The following is a 7,497-nucleotide window of genomic DNA, read 5'->3' on the forward strand; positions in this document are numbered from 1 at the left end:
CGACAAAGCAATGGTTTTGGTCTTTCCTGAACAGATACAGCAGAAGACACTTTTTATCAGCATCAACAAATATCAGGCTATACGTTTTGGAATTTGCTCTCAGATATATTTCTCTGCTGTGAATGTAGTCATAACAGCTTGGGTTGTCAACTACTCGACCCCTATACTAATTCTGAAACTAAATATCCGTGCTTACAAACAACCCAAAATATTCTGGCAGGCCAAGCTCACACAGCTATACAGAGTGCACACCCTTTATTTTCTTCATCTAGCCTGCCTCCCAATAACCAACTACTTCATTAAAAAGGTACCTTGCCTGGAAATTCAGGCAAATTCCAGGATCCATATGTGTGCCAAAGGAAAGATTTTGTTTTGAGGTTTCATTTGATCCCTGGTTTCAGTCATTCGGTTTATCAGACGGTGTGATTTATTAGAAAAATACAAACACCAACTAGAAATAAAAAATCCAGTGACCTTTCACTGCAAGGAACAGCAGTTTCATAATGCAGTCCTGATTAGAAAAGAACATCAAATGACCCACATGCTGGTAGCTGAGCAACTGCAAAGCTGACTCTTTGCAATCTACAAAATCATGGGTTTTTTTAATTTTTTCGTTAAAAAACAGTCAGTGTTCATGTTCCCAAGCGGAAAAAGTGTTTGAGGACCTTATTTACAGACTTGGAAGGACAGGCTAATCCCTTGTCCTTGTAGCCAGTTTTAGGAACTTTCAGGTTTTTCTTGGCAAATACTCAAATGCAACACTGATGTCTTGCTCAGAGTAGCTTTAGTCAACACGATCTCTGTTAAAATCACCTGTGGCATGAATTGGGCAACTGTTTGGCCTTATTACTACCAAACAGTTATTTTAAAGAGTAATCCTTACGGTTAACAAAATGACAGCGGAGGCCTTGGCTTAGATATGCACCAGGAAGAGAGCATTTTCTTAGAAAAGCATAGTTCTCAGTAAATGATAAACCACAGAGCTACTGCTGTGCACATTAAACCACAAAGCTATATTTATATAGAATTAAGGGTCTTAAATCCCACCTCCACACCAACCCCCCAGCTTCTGCCATCCAAAAGCAAGGATTTTCAGATGCACATCTAACACTTTGACTCCCAACACAACCTCCTGACCTACCCTATTAGACATCCACGTTACAGCTATGGTGAATACAAACTCTTTTTCAATATGACTGTTTAATTGAAGGCATCTGAAACATCTCCACCACTTACTATTATTGATCTTCTGGGTCAGAGTGGTGCTGAGAGGCCCTACCGTGCCAGCTTCATAGCAAAGTAAGAGTCACTCCCTCGCAGAGCTGCAGCCCAAAGAGACCACAGAGACACCGGGAGTCAGAGGAAGCAAGTGCTCTGATCCCAAACACGTACAGGAGGAAATAAATCAGCCTCCAAAACAAGCAAGCATCCCGATTGAGAAACACACTTTTAAAAATGCCCACACTTAACCCTTCGCGGAGACCTATGGGCTTAGCGAACTCCACAAGCTCCTGCTCGCCTGGGCTACGTCCTACGGCCCAGTCCCAGCGAGTGCTGCCACCAGTGCCGCCGGGTTGGCAGGGCCACCTCAGGCTCGCTAGATTTTTCCAGCGGAGAAGCACGAACAGCCTTTAGAGCGTGCTGGTATCCGAAGTTGGGTCCACATGAGCTGTGCGGTTACAAAAAGTATTTGGCAAAGCAGCTTCTGTCCTGGGGGGGGGAGAGGAGGGCAAGGCTCATGGAACGGGAGAGCAAAACAACCCATGGAGATGTTTTCCTACGCCTAACGTAACAAACTGCCAGTAACATTACCTCCACAGGCTTTTTTTCACTATTTCAGATAGGCCAGAAGAAATAGGAATTAACGGCACTGCACCTGCACAGTGCAATCCAAATCTGAGCTCCAGAGACACAGACCATCCTCAGGAGAAAAAGACCTGTGGGGCACATCCTGCACTCCTCCAGGCTCACGCATACCTGTCCCCTTCCCAAGGAAGCTGGGGGAGGAGGAGAAAGGCACACAGGCCCTGCCCCAGCACAGCCTGCAGCCATTGCTGAAGCATCTGCTTGAAGGTGGTGGTCAGGTGGTAGGGACACTCACCTGAGGCTCTGTTAGCATATCACAGCACCCCAAGAGCAACGCAGAGCTTTCTGTAGTTGACTTGAAAACCCTTCTGTTCAGTCTAGGTTTAATTCTACTGCCACGTAGGGCAGCTAGGTAGCTGAAGGGAAAGAGCACCTTTCAGTGTAGCATTTATTGGCAGTGCTTCTCAGGAGTCAAGGGGCTGTATGTTACCACGAACAAGCCCCGCTCTCAACCCAGGCTTGCAAGGACTTTGTTCTCCCAGCTGGCGAAGGGAAGTCTAACAAGCCCTATCGGGCAGAAGAGCCTGCAGGTGACCGCAGTCAGGCAGCTTCTGACCTTCATTGTTAGGTGAGTGTCAGGATTCAGCAATAAATCCAGCAGAACTGAAAGCTGCCTCAAAGCTTCCACAGTAAGAACCAAGATGCTCTTTACAGGGTAAGGTGGCCCCTGGCTGTACCAAAGCCTCAGAGCAATTGCTGACATTTTCCCTGAATGTATTTGCAATTTTGGGCAGTATTTGCTGTAAAACGACAACTGCCTGCATCGTATTTGTACAGAGCAATGCAGAACACCCAAACATCAGTGGAGCAGGCCCTGTGAAAAGCAGTAATGGAAAAATCAGTTTCCCAATTGCCCGAACCCTTGAGAGAGCTAACAGAGCTGTGATCACAGAGGACGGAAATTAAAATGCAGTTATAGGCAGGACAGGGGCTATGTAAAAACGGGATGTGGCAGCGCCTGCCCATGGCCCATGGGCAGAGCTGGCTCAAGGTACAGCCCTGAGGAGCTCTGCAGTAGTTTGTGCCATAATCTAAACAGGTTCTGGGCACCTTTGAACCGAGTAGTTACTAATTGCTACCCTTGTTGGCTTGAGTTGGGCAAAGATTTCACCACTCCCCCTTCTGACCCCATAAGGCTGACAGCTCTGGGAGGAAAGTGGAAAGACTCCAGCAATGCCTAGGAAAAACCCAAACCATTGGGTGACTCACTTTTCCATATTAAATAAGATTATATTGTATCTGTAAAGATATTTATTCCCACAGAGACTCCTACATCAAGTTCACTCACTTCACAAAGCAAATAATGATTTTCCTCCTCTCAAGCCAGCTGATTCAATGGGACACCTGTTATCAAGGAGAGTCAAAACACGTGGGGCTGGGCTGAAGGAACAATTGGTTGTCTGACCAGAGTTGACCAAGCCAAAACACTACGTACTGCAATTTCCAGGCTGCTGAGGAAAGAGGCAAATGTAAGTTAAAAGTCATCAAATGACCCGGTGTGGAAATACAAATATAATTCTGGTACCAATGAATTCTGTATTAATAACGTATTCCCTGGCGGGAGGAGAGGAACATTTCTGTCACATCTTCAAGGCAAGTGGGAAAGCAGCATTATGCTGGAAATATAAATACGGCTTCAATAACCCTTATTATACCTAAAGGGGTTTCTGTTTGGGGATAATTAATTTTCTTTCCCTCCAGGCACTGCCTTATGTAAGTGCTTTGAATAACAAGGAAAACAATGACTGAAATAGTCATTGTGCTCTGTAAGCTCATGTGCCCCATAACCTCCTGATGGGAGACACTTAGGACAAGTGTTATTCCCTGATCCGCACATGTAGCTCCCACTGAAGTCAGTGAGAGCCCCATATATGCTTCTCTAAGAAGAATTTAACCCATAATGTTTAACCACAATGAGCATGAAACAAATCCGTCTTATTAGATATTGGGTGACTGGAAAAATGCCCTAAGTATTTTTAGACGGCAACCTGGAGGACAATCCAGATCCCTGGGTTTACCGTGGCTCAGCTCTAATTTATGAAGCAAAAGTCTGGCAAGAAGAACAAAAGCATGTGGACAAAGCTATTGCACATCTCATGATCAGTTCTTAAATGGAAAAATAGATGAGATACCTGAGCTTAGAATAAAAGTGTTCCAGTCAAGGGAATAAACAAACTGAGTGGGTCTTGAAATGTTTCAAGGCAGTAAGACAATAGACAAGTACCACTCTAACACTATATCACTACGTATTATACCATTACCATTATTATTTTAAGAAGGAAAATACTATTTTTTTATCTTTTTTTTTTTTGTGAGTTTCTTGAGCAAGGAAATCCTTGTTTCATTTATTCAAAACAAATTAGAAGGGAAATAAAACACCAAACAGACCAGCAATTAAAAGGTGGAGAGAGGATGAACAAAATTTCCCACTCATGGACCCCAAATTGTGCGTTGGATAGAGCATGGCACGGGAGCAGTCTCAGATGAGGGACAAACTAGTTTGTGCTTGCCGCTTGGATTATCCAGCACCTAAGATGAAAAGTTTAATTGCTGTATAAAATTAAGAGGAGGGGTTTCTAGTTTATGTCTCTAGACTAGCTGATGATATACTCTTGGCATGTCTATAACCTCAGAAACTTGCAGATATAAATTTAAAAGGGTGCCTTAGATCTGCAGAAACTTTAAAGTGTAAGTGCCTGGGGAAGTGACGAATCCCTTTTAAAAAGAAAAAGGATTAGGCAGAAGAAACGTGAAGAACTGTAAAAGGGAAAATATCAATGGAAGAGTAGTGAAAGCCTTCCCAATGACATCAGTTTAGCTACAGAAGGAGTGAAACCACTATCACTGGATGCATATAAAATTTTACTAGGCTGTCATAGATGTCTTGCATCCTTGCTCACAACCTTTTCTGGTTAGAGCTTCGTTTGTAACAGATGGGTAGGCATGAGGGAGCGAAGAACTGGTTCCCAAACACTTCTATTACCAAAAATGTTCAGGCATAAGACAGCAGAAAAACTTTTCACTCTTGAAAGAGGCGAGCTGAACAAAATCCGCAAACACCACTAGCCTCTTCAGCGAACTGTACCAGTTCTTCACAGAGCGGAGGAGGTAATTGTACCTCTTTGTTCAGGTACTAACAGATGGGAAGGCTGGGAGGAGAAAAGCTACCCAGCTGTTTCTGGAAATTTTAGTGTCATCAACAAATGTTTCCTTTGATTTCCCCCAACATCCCCGGCTGCAAATAACCCTTCCTTTGCCGTGCCACTGGAGGTTCGAAGAAAATCGCACCTCCTTGCAACTGCAGCAATCGAAAGGACCTTATTTGGATTCCTCCTCCCAGCTCCACTTTGCACTGAGAATACATGGCTTCAAGAGCATTCACGAAGGGATTTTTTTCCTCCTCTGGCTTAAACAGTGAATGGCAGAGCTCCGAGTCTGAATAAACAGTGTGGGTGGTGACTGCTCTGTGAGGCCCATGTAAAGGATGCAATCATTTTCTGACTCTGTTCAGCATTAAATCATGTGAAACTAGCTTGATTACCACACATAACATTGACTCTGTTACAGACTATAACGTACCGTGTATCCTTCCCTAACTTTGCAGGGGAAAAAAATAACAATTAATTCTCCTAGCTTCAAGTGTTTAATTGTGTATAAAGTTCATTGACCTCACTAGTTGCTGTCAGATGATCTTGCTAAGGCCTGTGAAAAACATCCCAGGAATGCAGTGATGTGGGCAGAAACAAAGTGAGTTCATGCCACAAAATGCTTTAAATGGAACAAAATCAGCAACCATCCGGAGAGCCTGCACTGAAAACAGGACTTCGGAATAATCGCTGCTTTAACCTCACCTAAGCACGGCTAGTCCTTGAAAAGGGGCTATTATAAATCACAGCCTTTAAAAAAATAAATCCTTTAGGGATCCTGCATGTGACTACATGAAGTAACTTTGTTTACTGGGAAATCTCTGCAGCTGAATGGGAGTCAATGTTTTGGAATGACTGGAGAAACTGGGACATACGGGAGATAAGCTGGGAAGAGGGGAACCTGTTTTTGTGCCCTGTCCAGTTCCCATTAAGGGCGACCATAGATAAGTCACTTTGCCACCGCACAATTCAATTTCTTCCTCAATAAAAATGGAAATAGGACTCCTTATCTACACGCAGACACGCAATGCTTTTTGCTAGGCAGCAAAGCCACTGTTAATGGCAGAAATGATCACATATTTGACACATACATGAGTACTCATGCTGCATCGTTTTTAGCATCTCCCTGAAATGCAGATTCTGAGCCATGTATAGGAAATCTTTCCCAGAATGACTCCAAATAAGTGTATTGCGTTGCCCATTTCATATGCCGTTACTGAACGAATAAAATCAGCATGAATTCTGCTAGTAGTGCCCATTAAAATATAAACTGCTTCTCTTACGTACTTTTCACAGCTGACCTACGCAATTTCAGAGGGATGTCACAGCCCAGTTTTCTTGGGAAGCAGCACACAAACTGCCGATAAGATAGCAGTTTTTCCTAAGCCTTAAATCTTAGCGCAAGTTGAAAGAACATCGGCCAAATCTCTGTCAGACTGCAAGGCCTTTGAGACAGAGGGCAAGCCCGCCTATGGGCATGGATGGCATTTTGACCATCCCCACAGTGGCCTCAGGGCGCCGCAGTCAGATGAGCCCCCATATCTCCCCAGGGCTGGAAGCGCTGCTGTAGAGCTCACCCTGCTTCTGGTGGTTTTGTGGGTGCCTCCAGCAGAGCCCGACCATGTCCATAAGGTGTGACCAGGCAAGCACCACTGCAGGGCACTTCTTCATAAGGCATTTATTTCCCATCCTCTCGTGTACTGCTCTCACTGCACCTTCCTTCCTCCTCTCCAAAGGCTGATGAGGGAACATACGGTTCGTAGACAGTCACAAGGTGATCCAAAAAGCTGGTCTGAAGTGATGACCTAGGAAGTGGGCATTCATCACATCCAGTATGTTGCCTGACAGCAGCTCTCAGTTTTCTAGGCAGCACCGTTGTCCAAATCCTTTTCAATATAATTCTGATATTTTGCATTTCTTATGGCGGCTACAGCAAATAATTCTGGTGAGACCATTTTCCATTTGGTTATTTGGTTCATTTTGGTGATCATAAAAGGCTTGGATTATAACTTCTACCATCTGGAATTTAATCTTCTTCACAGACAGATAAGACCAGATAATAGCCATATTAAATTGTGGATTATGATTTCTCTTGGTATTAAGTTCTAAAGTCTTACCCCAGAAGGGTATGGGATTAAGACAACCTATACTATTAAGTGCACTGGAAAAGATGAAGTTCGTAATTTCTCATATCTATTTTATCTACTCATTATCAATGATAATAGTGGCCTTAATCTTTTAGAGAAAATACTCCAATCAAACCCTATAACCAAAACAAAGTGTATGCTGGAGAAGGGGGTTTAATTAATTTTTGCTTTCCATTGCCCAGTTCCAAGTGTTTGGGTGGGAGGGGAGGGGGTGGAGGAGGAAGGAAACACAAAAAGTGTGATGCAACTTCATGTTTATGGGAAAAATATTCAGAGGACAAGATATCTATGAAATCAATGGGTTCCAGGCCTCAGCCAGCATTTCATGCTTTTCACAG

The 7,497-nt window shown here is 43.7% G+C and overlaps 1 protein-coding gene and 1 long non-coding RNA gene across 2 annotated transcripts in view; one reads left to right on the forward strand and one right to left on the reverse strand.

Annotated features, from left to right (window-relative positions):
• BCL2 (BCL2 apoptosis regulator) overlaps positions 1-7,497 on the reverse strand; it is a 103,938-nt gene that overhangs the window by 43,770 nt on the left and 52,671 nt on the right. The window lies entirely within an intron of this gene.
• The window catches only part of LOC308059888, an 82,303-nt gene that overhangs the window by 36,170 nt on the left and 38,636 nt on the right, over positions 1-7,497 (forward strand). The window lies entirely within an intron of this gene.

The sequence above is a fragment of the Falco punctatus genome (genome assembly GCF_963210335.1).
Source record: "Falco punctatus genome assembly, chromosome: 3".
NCBI lineage: Eukaryota > Metazoa > Chordata > Aves > Falconiformes > Falconidae > Falco > Falco punctatus.